The sequence below is a fragment of the Leucopleurus acutus genome, assembly GCF_964270905.1.
Source record: "Leucopleurus acutus genome assembly, chromosome: 20".
In the NCBI taxonomy this organism is placed as follows: domain Eukaryota; kingdom Metazoa; phylum Chordata; class Mammalia; order Artiodactyla; family Delphinidae; genus Leucopleurus; species Leucopleurus acutus.
Genome location: NC_139162.1, coordinates 17,515,777 through 17,530,413, shown reverse-complemented (window position 1 = coordinate 17,530,413; position 14,637 = coordinate 17,515,777). Strand labels below are relative to the sequence as shown.

The window sequence follows — 14,637 nt, the reverse complement described above, 5'->3', positions numbered from 1 at the left end:
AAGGGCACCAAGCATTGGATGTTAGCTTGGGAAAACACTCTCTGTAACCAAGAATGGAGGAAGGAACTGTTGGAAACAATGGGAAGCTTAAACTGCAAAGCCGAGCTACTCATTGGCTTCACCTCTTCAAATCTGGGTCCCTTATCCATGCAGGTCAGAGACTCGAAAATGGTCTTGTTCTCCATGGGCATTTGCTCTATGTTTATTGAGGTCCTATTTTGTGAGTAGAAGCTCTGTAGGTTCTAGGGATACAACTCTGTAGATAAAACAGTAATCTTGCCTTCAAGGAGTTCAAGGTCTGGATGGGGGCGACCAACATGTAAAAATAATGACACTATATTTTAATTCTGAGCAATGGTTATGTATTATTTCTATAGTCCCACCACCACCCCATGCCCTGCAAATAAATTCTTCTGAAATGGTTTTTCAAGCCCAAGTGATAAGGAATAAATTATGATTGTATGGGGCAGGTTGAAAGAATCTAGGCTGGGAGTCAGACATACCTGGGTTAGAATTCCATCTCCATCGCACTCTAAACTGGAGGTTTTCAAACTGGAATTACATGTATCCTTGGGCATGAAGCCTTTTCAAGAGGGATCAGCCTTCATGTGTTCTCATTCTTAAAACTAATCTATCTGAGAACACACCAAGGTCAGAGATCCTGAGTGTTTCCCTGTCCCAATCATCTTTCTCTCACTTTGCAAAAGATAAGGCATTACCATTTAAATTTTACTGTGATGTATGATACTAGCTTAGAATCCGAGTTTAGTTGTAAATAAAGGCACAATTCAAAAGACTAACTAAGGTCCCATTAACTACTCTTTTATTCATTAAGAGATGAATTTTCAGTGGGAATAATTTTATGCTGCTTTGATCAATATTATTAATGTATAACTAATAATCATAATGCTAACTTAAGCCCAAAGAAAATTGTTGATATTTAGAGCCTTGTGGGCATAATATATTTTTTAAGGTTAAGTTGTACATTGTTGCAGAATAATAAGGTGATGAATAAGGAACTCTCAAACATAAAAATATATTACCTCAGAGTAGTATTTGGTGGGAGACATAGATTTCAAGGAGAAAAAGAATGATTTAAAATGTATGGGAAAAAAAAAAACACCTGGAAAGAAAAGGGGAATTTCCTGGCAGTCCAGGGGTTAGGACTCTGCTACAGTGTAGGGGGCACGATATGGTCCCTGGTCCAGGAACTAGGATCCTGCATGCCTCGCGGCAAGGCCAAAACCCCCCCCAAAAAACAGCAAAACAACAACAACAGAAAACCAAATGACTGTTCGATAAGGGCTTGTCCATATCTTTTCATTTATTTATCTGTTTGTTTATTTTTGGCTGCATTGGGTCTTAGTTGCTGCATGCAGGCTTTCTCTAGTTGCATAAGTGGGGGCTACTCTTTGCTGCAGTGTGTGGGCTTCTCATTGCAGTGGCTTCTATGGACCACGGGCTCTAGGCGCACAGGCTTCAGTAGTTGTGGCACGCGGGCTCAGTAGTTGTGGCTCATGGGCTCTAGAGCGCAGGCTCAGTAGTTGTGGCGCGCAGACTTAGTTGCTCCACGGCATGTGGGATCTTCCGGGACCAGGGCTTGAACCCCCCTCCCCTGCATTGGCAGGCAGATTCTTAATCATTGCACCACCAGGGAAGTCCCTGTCCATATCTTTTTTTTTTTTTTTTTTGCGGTACGCGGGCCTCTCACTGTTGTGGCCTCTCCAGTTGTGGAGCACAGGCTCCGGACGTGCAGGCTCAGCGGCCATGGCTCAGGGGCCTATCCGCTCCGCGGCATGTGGGATCTTCCTGGACCGGGGCACGAACCTGTGTCCTCTGCGTCGGCAGGCGGACTCTCAACCACTGCGCCACCAGGGAAGCCCCCCTGTCCATATCTTTTTATTTTTAAATGGATGATAGTGGATATCAAGTCACTATGGTATTTATATTTCATTGGATATATTTATGACAGTGCTATAACAATTTTATTTTTAAATGTTAAGACCTGTAATGTGCAGAAATTACATCTTTTGTATCTAGTTAATACATGATGAACCACTCCAGAAAGTTCCGTTATGCCTCTTTCAAGTCAGTCCGCATCCCCAACTGCTCTTTTGGTTTCCTACATCTTAGTTTTGTCTGTTCTTGAATTTAATATAAACAGAATCATGTAGAAGGTACTCTGTGTGTCTGACTTCTTTTGCATAACCATGTTTTTGAGATTCATCCCTGTTGTTCCTTTTTATTGCTAAGTAGTGTTTCATTGTATGAAAATACACAATTTATCCATTCTCCATAGATATTTGGGCTGGTTCCACCTTGGGGCACTTACATATACGGCTGCTATGGGCATTCTTTTTTTTTGCGGTATGCGGGCCTCTCACTGTTGTGGCCTCTCCCGTTGCGGAGCATAGGCTCCGGACAAGCAGGCTCAGCGGCCATGGCTCACGGGCCCAGCTGCTCCTCGGCATGTGGGATCTTCCCGGACCAGGGCACAAACCCGTGTCCCCTGCATCGGCAGGCGGACTCTCAACCACTGCGCCACCAGGGAAGCCCTATGGGCATTCTTGTAACAATTAAAAAAAAAAAAAGTAAATAAGATGAAAAACTTTTAGATGTCAACTTTAAAATGTGCAAGGAGATACATATTCTTAGGCAGTAGTTTCTTTTCTTTTTCTTTTTTTTCTTGTAAAATATAATATACATTCAAAGAATGCGAAGCTGCTTTCCAAAGCAGTTCCATTTAACACTGCTGCCCAAGCCTAATATTGCAGCCGTCTGTTGAGCATATTGTTATATTTGTTGCAAATCTTTTCTCTCACTCTATGGTTTATCTGTTATACTCTTTTTTTTTTTTTTTTTTGGCTGTGTTGGGTCTAAGTTGCTGTATGCGGGCTTTTCTCTAGTTGCGGCGCGCAGGGGCTACTCTTCGTTGCGGTGCGCAGGCTTCTCATTGCGGTGGCTTCTCTTGTTGTGGAGCACGGGCTCTAGGCGCGAGGGCTTCAGTAGTTGTGGCACGTGGTCTCAGTAGTTGTGGCTCGCGAGCCCTAGAGCGCAGGCTAAGTAGTTGTTCCGCACGGGCTTAGTTGCTCCGCGGCATGTGGGATCTTCCTGGACCAGGGCTTGAACCCGTGTCCCCCGCGTTGGCAGGTGGATTCTTAACCACTGTGCCACCAGGGAAGCCCTGTTATACTCTTTATGTAGTATACTTAAGAACCACTGTGTAATTTTAGTGTAATTGAATTTATCATTCTTTTCCTATATCATGAGCGCTGTCAGTGGTTTGTTGAAGAAATTCTTTCCTTCATAAGTCATGAATATACTATTTTCTAAAAAGCTGTAGATTTTTGCCTTTCACCTTTAAATCTTTATCCACCTGGATTTGATATTTGTCTATGGCGTGAAGTAAGGTCCAATTTCATTTTTTTTCCCCAATAGGTATACAGGGATCCCAGCACCATTTTTTTTTTTTTTACATCTCTATTGGAGTATAATTGCTTTACAATGGTGTGTTAGTTTCTGCTTTATAACAAAGTGAATCAGTTATACATATACATATGTTCCCATATCTCTTCCCTCTTGCGTCTCCCTCCCTCCCACCCTCCCTATCCCACCCCTCCAGGCGGTCACAAAGCACCGAGCTGATCTCCCTGTGCTGTGCGGCTGCTTCCCACTAGCTATCTACCTTACGTTTGGTAGTGTATATATATCCATGCCTCTCTCGCGCTTTGTCACAGCTCACCCTTCCCCCTCCCCATATCCTCAAGTCCATTCTGTAGTAGGTCTGTGTCTTTATTCCTGTCTTACCCCTAGGTTCTTCATGACATATTTTTTTCTTAAATTCCATATATATGTGTTAGCATACAGTGTTTTTCTTTCTTTTTCTGACTTCACTCTGTATGACAGACTCTAGGTCTATCCACCTCATTACAGATAGCTCAATTTCGTTTCTTTTTATGGCTGAGTAATATTCCATTGTATATATGTGCCACATCTTCTTTATCCATTCATCCGATGATGGACACTTAGGTTGATTCCATGTCCTGGCTATTGTAAATAGAGCTGCAATGAATATTTTGGTACACGACTCTTTTTGAATTATGGTTTTCTCAGGGTATATGCCCAGTAGTGGGATTCCAGCACCATTTTTTAAAAAGATCTTTTCCTACTCTCTATGGTGCCTCCTTTGTTATAAATTACATGGCCATAGAAGTGTGTCTGTGTCTAGGGATACAGCATTTTTCAAAATCGTTTGATGGCATGTGCAAGCAGAAAAATTATGAAGACCACTCTGTTAAACAAATTGTGTGGCCTTTGTCTAGTCATTTAACTTCCCTGAGTTCCCTGCACTATTGGGAGAATATAATGGGGTCGCCCAGTGAAACAGCTAGAAGTTTTGACATAATAAGCCTCAGGTAGCAGTAGTAGAAGATTTGGGGTTTTTTTCCTTTTTTCTTTCTGTTGTTATATTTTAAGTGCTATGGAGTACATGGAAACCACACCTGCTTGTGTCAGGAACTGCCAGAGGATGTGACATTTGGGTGGGTCGCGAATTACGGTGGAATCTATCATCCTTTTTCATGACCGCAATCTGTTGGCTGTCCATGGCGCACATCCCATGTGTGTTTCATCTGCATTATATTTTATCTGGCTTAGAAGGTCCCAGAGGGAAAGCACTGTGCCCTGCCCCATGTGTTGCTTGTGGGGACCCCCAGTAGCAGTTGCCTAAGAAGACCTAGAATTGGGCTGGCTCCATGTCTGTTAGAGACAGACATGTCACCCAGGGCAGGGCTGGGCCTTTTAAAAATTCCTGTCACTGTAGTGCTGCAGGATTCCTGAGTTTCACCCACACACTGCTCCCTCCCCAAACCCCAGCCAACGGCCAGCACACATACTGCCAAGGAACTCACCCACTCACCCCCAGCGCTACCACCCACCGGAGTGGTGAAATCCATACCACATCCCCTGTACAGTCTTACCTCTGGGAGAGAGAGCATAGGGTCTTGCACACAGTAGACACTCGATAAGCATCAGTTGAATAACAAATGAGTAACCATATTAAGATTAGGATAGAGGAGCACATTTCCATCTGCTGCAGTGTAGCAAGAAGTGGGTAGGTAATGTGCTGTCCCCAGTCCTGAGTGTGCATTGGAATCACGGTGGGGAGGGAAGGGCTGTTAAATATACAGATTCCCTCCCCCCCAGCTAATGAATTAGAACAGAGAGGGAATGTGCAGAAAGGAGTTATTTTAATTTAAATTCTCTGGGAGATTCTGGTTTTGATGCCCAGTCAGGGATGGGAATGATAGGATTATTAAACCTATGGACCCATTCTTCATTAAAAGTACCAATTTGACCATCTATCAAAATTTTAAATTTGCATGCCTTTGAACCTACATTTCTTCCTAGATTTTATCCTATGCCCCAAAATATAGACACAAAGTTATTTGGGGCAGCATTTTTTTTTTTTTTGGTCGCGCCAGGTCTTAGTTGCGGCAGATGGGCTCCTTATTTGCAGCACTTGTGCTCCTTAGTTGCAGCCAGCGGGCTCCTTACTTGTGGCTTGCTGGCTCGGGGCAGCATTTTTTTTTTTTTTTTTTGCTGTATGCGGGCCTCTCACTGTTGTGGCCTCTCCTGTTGTGGAGCACAGGCTCCGGACGCGCAGGCTCAGCGGCCATGGCTCAGGGGCCTATCCACTCCGCGGCATGTGGGATCTTCCCAGACCGGGGCACGAACCCGTGTCCCCTGCATTGGCAGGCAGACTCTCAACCACTGCGTCACCAGGGAAGCCCTCGAGGCAGCATTTTTGAAACAGAAAAATACTTGAAACTAGGAGAATGTCCATTCATTCATTAAACAAATTTTATTGAGCATTATTCTCATTACAACAGACAGCAGTGACAACAAGAAAAATAATAAAGTCCTTACTTTTATAGAGACTGACATTTTATTCCATCAAAGGAGGACTGAATGAATAATTTATGATACACCCAAGCAATGAAATATAATTCTTCCATTGAAAGAAACAAGGTTGGTCAATATATACTGCTTTGAGAAGATGTTCAAGATATATGTCTTTTTTTTTTTTTAAATGAGCGGACTTCCCTGGTGGCTCAGTGGTTAAGAATCCGCCTGCCAATGCTGGGGACATGGGTTTGAGCCCAGGTCCGGGAAGATCCCACATGTCGCAGAGCAACTAAGCCGGTGCGCCACAACTACTGAGCCTGTGCTCTAGAGCCCATGAGCCACAACTACTGAGCCCACATGCCACAACTACTGAAGCCTGCACGCCTAGAGCCTGTGCCCAGCCACAAGAGAAGACATTGTAATGAGAAGCCTGCACACCGCAACAAAGAGAAAGCCCACACGCAGCAACAAAGACCCAACGCAACAATAAATAAATAAATAAAATGAGGTATAATTGAAATAACGTTAGATTAGTTTGAATGTATTACCTATTGAAAATCAGTAAAATAAATTAAGGAAAAAAAGAGAAAAGCATGTTACAAAACAGTGCATATAGTATTGTCCTATTTGTGTATAAAATATATATACTTATGCATAGGTATATACAAATACACATAAGTAGAAAAAATATGGAAGAATATTCCCCAAAAATTGTTAATGACAGTTATCACTGGGAAATACGATTGAAAGGAGGCAGAGTTCATATTTCTCTTTATACCCTTTCATGCTTTTTAAACTTTTTAACCTAAGGAAATATTACTTTTCTAATTTTTTTGACTCAAAGGAAGTCCACATAACCTGGAGATTTTAAATTTCCAGCAGGGGGCAGCAGTGATTCTCAAATATTTCTGATGCCAGCGCAAAACAGCATCAGTGTCCACGGATTTGTAATTCCAGGCTCAAACACTATACTTGCATCACCAGATTATAAAGGAAAACAAAAAGCGATACCACAGAAAACTTAAAATGCTGTAGAAATTGTTGTGACAAAGCAATTCCTATATGGCTCTTTCTTCTTTAACATCTGTACGTGTGTCTACACTGCCTTTTCCCTCTCTGCAGCTCACAGTTTTCTCATCTGGTTTTAACAGATTTTAACTGTCTGTTAAAATCGGACAGTTTGACGAGCTAATTTAAAAGATCTCTTTCCAGCTCTAAAGTTCTATGACTTTAAGAATCTAAATCAGCATCAGGAAGAAACAAGCCCCAGTACCCTCTGAAATTAATTGGCTTGTCAAAGAATCAGCTTTACAGCCCTTAGCTGATCAGGATGAATTATTACCGGTTTATCTGTAGTGTAGATCAAAGAATACTTTTTTGGGGGGGAGGGGAGGATGTTGGTATTTATTCACTCCACTGATGGAGAAAAAGGAGAACTCTCCCACTCTATAAATGTTTAGCATGTGTGTAAAGGTCGAAGGTCTGGTGTTTAGAAATTACACACAGGCTTACGAAAGAATCTTCACTGGGTTGGCCAAATTAAACAGCAGGCAGTTGTAGAGAAATAAACACAAGTTAACATTTAACCACTAGTCCCTGTTCTTGCTGCTGAGTCTTTCTCAATAGGAGGGGCCTGAGAGGGTCAGCAGGCCTGCTAACAAGACACTGAACTCTTCTGGGAAACAACGCATCTACCACTTTTGTAAAATACATATTTAAGCATCTGAATCATAAACTTTCTCAGCTATTTTTCATGCCCCAACAGCAGTGCTTTTTTAAATGGATAACCCTTAATAAATTGTAACATTTATTTAATTTTTCTTTTAACATTTGCCTAAGATGACACCCCTAAGAAGTGGCTGAGGCAGGATTCAAACCTGTGACTATTGGGTTCCAAGACCCTCACACTTGACCATGGTCCTATATCAATGAAAGGATCCACTTCGTCTACTTGCTAGCTGGAAACTGAATATCTGCAAGAATTGTTGGGTTTAAGTATACAAGGTGAATGATTATTGTGTCACAAAGCTCTGTCTAGCTCACGTATATTAAGCACTTACTATGTGCTTGCTAGTCTCCATCAGGTGCTGGGGGTAAGGGTGTCAGAAGATGAATTAGACTTGATCATTGCACTTTAAGAAACTTCTAGTTTTTGGAGCTGACAAGTATACAAACATAACATGTGAAAAATAATAGGAAAACACAAATAAGGAAGAAGAAATCAAGGCAGCAAAGCAGGATGGTTAAATCAGTGGGCTGTGGAGTCCAGTTCTTAGCTGTGGGACCTCTAAGCCTCATTTTTCTCATCTGTAATATGGGGATAGCCTTTAGTCTAGGTAATTGCTCTGAAGGTTAAATGATGTAATGTATTATTATTTTTTTAACTGAAAAAGAATTTATTTATTTATAATGTATTATTAAATTGCTTAACATTGAACCTGGCAGATGGAAAGACTTGTTAAAATATATTGTTTGATAAAGCTTAAGCAAAATAAGAATCATGCATGCCACCATGTTTCTGGGGTGTTGATGCCCCTTTCTCAAATTCTTCTGAATTTCCCAGCTCCAGGAGTCCCATTTCCTTGAGATTTATTGTTTTCCCTGGCTTAGGTACCTTTTGATCCTACTAGGATGTCTCCAGGAAGGAATGATGTGGCAAAGGGGCCCCAGCCCCCATACACCAAAAGCTTGAGCTACATCACAGGGGAGGAGAGCTGAGACTGGGAACAGCCCTCAGGACAGGCAAATCGGGAGAATCATCCCCGAGTGGTTGTTATAAGACGTCTAGGACCCACTCCCGAGATTTTCATTCTGTTCCAAATTGATTTTTGATACATACTTTACTAATATTTGAATATAATTGTAATCATAGGAAGGGTTTCACATGATTTTATCCTGCAGTCAGTTCCCTTCCCAGCCCATTTATTTACTGTTTTCTCCCAAACACTGACTCACCTCCTTCATCCTGAGTCAAGGACACTGCTTTGATATGCTACAGTGGCTGCCCCTTTCAGCCTTGGCATGAGTCTTGGCATGAGGACAGATGAGTTCTTTCATCTGAAACCCTCTGCCTCTTGACAGCCATGCATATGCTAACACCTCTCCTCTCAAACCCACTAAAAAACTCACCTCCTTCTGGAAGCCTTTCCTGCTGAGTTCTTTACTTTTGCAGTCCTGTTCCGTGCCACAGGTGCAACTGGGGTTGTTGGGATGTAGCCAGGCAAGTGTTCTTGTGTCTTTGTTGTGTGTGTAAGTTCTGGTTCTTTCCACCAGAGGCAGCATGGATTTGTGGAGAGGGCAGGGCCTCCGGAATCTGGCATGAATTTGTACAGCAGCACCACTCGTGAGTTCTCAGATTCATTCTGGCTGTCCTTTGTCACCTTGGGACTGCTGCTTTATTCTCCTGTGAAGTCGTCTTCCATCCTGGCTTCTCCAGGCAGCTGTCCCCTCCCTGCTCCACTTTCCTTCTCTCCCAGAGTGGACAGAGGGCCCTCTTCTAACTTCCCCAAGCACAATTAAGACCATACGTATGCCCCACCATTTCCTGTAGTGTCCTCTGTCAAGGAGGGTTGATTTATAGGCCCTTCTTCCCTGAATTCTTGTAAGAAAGAAATGCGATCGGGCATGTTCACGGGACTTGGCATGCAACAGGTCATGGCAGATACTTTAGACTGACTGGTTTGCTCCAAATCCATTCCAGCCCCGTCCTAGCTCACTTCCTGAACTGCAGAGGCTGGAGAGATAAACATGACAACATTTCTCAAACTCCCTTGCGGCTCTGGTTCTGTTTATGACTTAGATTCCATTTGTGTGAGACTTTAGAGCTATGAGCTACGTGGAGGGACAGGCAGGTGTGAAGCATCCGTTTTGCTGAGGCCGATCATGGCAAAGGCAATGTGATCCTAGAAACATCAGCTGTGGTGGCAGCTTAGCAGTTCTGAAGCTTCTGGATGATGACAGAGGCTGTGGCTTGTTTGTCAATGAGTTCTGCAGTATAATTTTAGGAGTCATTCCTGGATGTTTAGCCTAGAGTCTATTTCTTAACTTTCTTACTGATTCTGTGAGCTAGCCATACCCTTTAATAAATCCCTTTGTGCTTAAATTAGCAAGAGTGGAACCTGTTGTCTGCGACCAAGAAAACTGACCGTTATGTAGGTGCTCAATAAATGTTAGCTGTTACTATTATTTAAATACTGTGTTGAAGTCTTGGTAAATTACATTTCAGGGAGGAAATTTTTTTTATTTTATTTTTTAATAAATTTATTTATTTTATCTATTTATATTTGGCTGTGTTGGGTCTTCGCTACTGCGCGCCGGCTTTCTCTAGTTGTGCCGAGCGGCGGCTACTCTTTGTTGCGGTGCGCGGGATTCTCATTGTGGTGGCTTCTCATTGTGGAGCACGGGCTCTAGGCACGCAGGCTTCAGTAGTTGCAGCACACAGGCTCAGTAGTTGTGGCTCACGGGCTCTAGAGCACAAGCTCAGTAGTTGTGGCGCACGGGCTTTGTTGCTCCGCGGCATGTGGGATCTTCCTGGACCAGGAATCAAACCTGTGTCCCCTGCATTGACAGGCAGATTCTCAACCACTGCGCTGCCAGGGAAGCCCCAGGAAGGAAATTTTAAACTAGCAACTGTATAAGACCGTGTAAAATGATTTCTACAGTAGCACTGTCCCAAAGAGCTTTCTTTGATGATGGAAATGTTCTATGTTTGCACCCAATATGGTAGCCACTGGTTATATGTGGTTATTGAGCCCTTGAAGTGTGGCTACTATGACTGAGGAACTGAATTTTTAATTTGATTTAATTTTAATTCACTTATATTAAAAAATAAATAACACATGAAGTTGGTAGCTACTGTGTTGGACAGCATAGTCCTCGAATGTCTCAGCCTTACCTTCCAGAAGGGTCTTGACAGCCTTCTCTGTCTCTAGCCAAGAAACTTCTTCATCAGTTCTTCCTCAATCCCCACTCTCAGGCCACATCTTGATAATCTACAGAGGTTCAACATGCCCGCAACAATGACAACTTTGACACAAGTTTAGGGTCTCATTGTCCCCAAACTCCATTCCAGGATTGCAAATTGGCTTTTTATTTGCAAAACCCAAATGTTTATGGAAGTGCTTTTGCTAAAATGCAATCTGTCTTGAAAGGCAAATCTCAGCTTTCACTTAGAGAAAGAAAACCATTTATTGTATTAAAAATACATATACAGGGCTTCCCTGGTGGCGCAGTGGTTGAGAGTCCGCCTGCCGATGCAGGGGACATGGGTTCATGCCCCGGTCCGGGAAGATCCCACATGCCGCGGAGCGGCTGGGCCCGTGAGCCATGGCCTCTGAGCCTGCGCATCCAGAGCCTGTGCTGCACAATGGGAGAGGCCACTACGGTGAGAGGCCCGCGTACCAAAAAAAAAAAAAAAATTCATATACATATTTCCCATAACATCTAGGTATTGAGTTCCAAAAATATTGGGGTCCTGTGTCAGTTAGACAAGTGGTTCTCATATTTTGCTGTGTATTAGAATCACTATAAGAAAGAAACTACTTGCCAGCCACACTCCAGACCAATTAAATTAGGGTTGTAAGAAATGATTAAAGACAACCAAAACTTTATCTGCAACACTCTAATTTTTTTTTTAAAAAAAGAATGTATTCCTATATCAACTAGTAATTAAAAGTTAATAATAATATAAGAAAAATAATGGTAGGATTTTAAAAGGGGTAATTTATTGTGAGATAAGATAAATAATTATAGACCTGTTATTCAAAGCCAAACTTTTTTTTTCCATTTTGGTTGACTAGAGGCCACAAGGAGACAGTAATCATAGAGCCATCATCCAACAACTCTGGGAAGCTTCTGGAACACAAACATTCACAAAGAGTACAGATTTCAATCAGGCTTCTCTTCCATATAGCGACTTTCACATGTTATATGAGTAAACCCAAACGATAAACCATAAGTGTTTTATAGACCTTCTTTCCCATACAACCCAAGGGAAGCTGAGAAAAAAGATAAGAGGTGTCCAAGTTCAGTGTCAGGTGGTCTTTTTATTATTCTCCCCATCCCTCCACTTCCCTACACATAGATGTTCCCTGTGAAAGAACTTGGCTCTATGCAATTCATTCCCAAATGGGATGGTCCCAAAAAGTTTGACGAGAGGAACTCGCATTTCCTGAGATGATTCTCTCTTGACATTAATTCAAATTTAGGAAAGAGCTGCTTAAGCCTTTTATAAATTCTCAAGATTGATTTTATTTCCTTCTGTCCTCCTGGTGCCTCTTTAATCTTCCCAGAGTGATGCTATGACTTTGGTTCATGACTGCAGTGAGTGACAGATAGGAGCTAGCCCTTTCCTCCTGCCCTGATTAAAAAACAGTAGGGCGTTTCCCACAACTTGAGGGCCCAGGTGCTTGGAAATACTGCCAAATACTTCTTCCAACTTAAAAAAAAATGTAATTATATCCTGGGTTATAATTATGGGTTGTATTAATAATAATTATTATTATTAATACCTAACCCATTAATTCTGGGCTAGGTAACATATTCAAAATTTTAAACTTCAGAAGATACAAAGAACATAAAGTGACATTTGTTCCTCTGTCCATGTCCCCCAGCTTCCCAGTTCCCTTCCCCAGTGCTACCAGTTTCTGGAGTATCTTCTCCAAAGTAGAGACTTTATGCATGTTTAAAAGAACACACTGGGAATCCCCTGGCGGTCCGGTGGTTAGGACTCGGCGCTCTCACTGCCAGGGCTCAGGTTCAATCCCTGGTCGAGGAACTAAGATCCCCCAAGCCTTGAGGCACAGCCAAAAAAATAAAATAAAAGAACATATTTATGTTTTCTTCCCCTTTTATTCTTTTATTTTATATTAACGATAACACACCATACAAATATAATTTTCATTTGTTTTTATTCCTTCTACTCTTGCCACTAGAATGGATGCTGCACGAGGGGAGGGATTTTATGTGGTATAATGTTATATCCTCAGCGTGTAGAGTGGTGCCTGGAATATTGTATTGATAGTTTCTCCGTAAATATTTGTTGAATAAGTGAATGAACACACACTGTTCCACTTCTTGCTTTTTTTCCCTTAGGAGATCATCTCATTTCAGTGCATAGGGAACCTCCTTACTTATTTTCATGACTGGATAGTGTTCCATTGTCTGGATTCATTATGATTTATTGAATCAGATTCCTACTGATGGACACTAGTTTGTTTCTAATCCTTGGCTCTGAAAAATAGTCCTGACATTCATGTCCTTGTACAAACATCATGTCACACATGTGTGAGTATATCTATCTGTAAGAGAAACTCTTAAATGCAGAAGAGCTGGGTCAAAGGGCGAGCTGCGAGGTACATTTTGCCGACTTCTTTTTAATCAAAAGCACCTTGCCATGTCTAAATAGCGTTACTGTGGTACTGTGGTGCATGGCAGTCGATGTAAGCCTGTTCTAAGGAAATCTATCATTAGTGAAATTGCTCTGGTTAGGCCTGAATTTACCACTTCCACTTATTCCTGAAAATCCAACAGAAAACCACCACCCAGGTTGGCACTGTTGGAACAACAGATGCATCTCAAAAACACAACATAGAAAGACAGACGTACACCCTGTGTGATTTCCAAAATCAAACAAGACAAATCTAGGTGACAGAAATCAGAACAGCGGCTGCCCAGGGTTGCGGGGCCACTGACTGGAAAGGGGTACTAGGCAAATTTCCGAAGAGATGCAAACACTTATATCTTGATTTGGGTGGTAGTTTACACGAGTGTTTGCTATTTTCGAGATTCACTGACCTGCACTAAAATGTTGACATTCGATTTTATGTAAAATAAGGGTTACTTGAACACTGCAATACGATGACAGTCAATCTGAAAACCAGGGTCGGCTACTAAGCGACTAACGAGGTAGCATATAGACAGTGGATACTTGGACAAAGGGATAATTCACGACCCTGGCAGGGTGGAGCAGGATGGCATGAGATTTCATTAAGCTACTCAGAATTGTGCACAATTTAAAATGTATAAATTCCTTATTTCTGGAATTTTCCATGTAATATTTTCAGACCTTGGTTGACTGCGGGTAACTGAAACGGTGGAAAGCAAAACCGTGGATAACGGATGGGGATAACAGAGAAAATGGCTGGAATGATACGCATACTGTTATAACCTGTATGAATTATTTTGCAAAACTCAGGTATAAGAAAATGCACGTTTCTCAATTTTGCGGGAGTCAAACTTAAATACAAGTCTATCTGTACCTTTCCAGGTGATGGGGGGTGATACAACCTCAATCATTTTTGGCCACACTGCCCACTTGGCCTCATGAGATTAAAGAAGTATCTGGGGTTTAGGAAATTCAGAAAAACTGGAGAAGGGCCTTTGGTCCACATGGTGGTCCATGAGATGCTCATTGTTCTGTGTGGTTTACTTGAAGGTGAAAGGCTCAGATTCAGTGTCGGGCTCGATCATCAGGATCCTTTGGAGGGTCCCAAAACCTAAGAGATGTTTAGTGCTCAGTCTTCCTGACGCCACCAGCCACCTCTGTCCTGCCACCTTCGTCCTGCCGCCTTCTGGGGCTCTATGTGGGATTGTTACTCTGGAACTTGCCCTCCCTTCATCCCCCAGCGGGTTTGCACTTTAAAAAAGCTATCTTGCAGAGAATGGGGGCAGCTAGAGAGGATTTGGGGAGACCCATTAAAGCTGGTAAATCCCCAAGTTGGACTCAGCCTC

The 14,637-nt window shown here is 42.3% G+C and overlaps 2 protein-coding genes across 3 annotated transcripts in view; one reads left to right on the top strand and one right to left on the bottom strand.

The window, feature by feature from the left end:
* TERF2 (telomeric repeat binding factor 2) overlaps positions 1–9,107 on the bottom strand; it is a 37,460-nt gene extending 28,353 nt beyond the window's left edge. For both annotated transcript variants that reach the window (XM_082862058.1, XM_082862060.1), the window contains exon 1: positions 9,037–9,107. The gene's annotated coding sequence lies outside the window, so the exon portion shown is untranslated. The remainder of the gene's footprint in view (positions 1–9,036) is intronic.
* The window catches only part of NIP7 (nucleolar pre-rRNA processing protein NIP7), a 65,386-nt gene that overhangs the window by 39,232 nt on the left and 11,517 nt on the right, over positions 1–14,637 (top strand). The gene's annotated exons all lie outside the window — the stretch shown is intronic.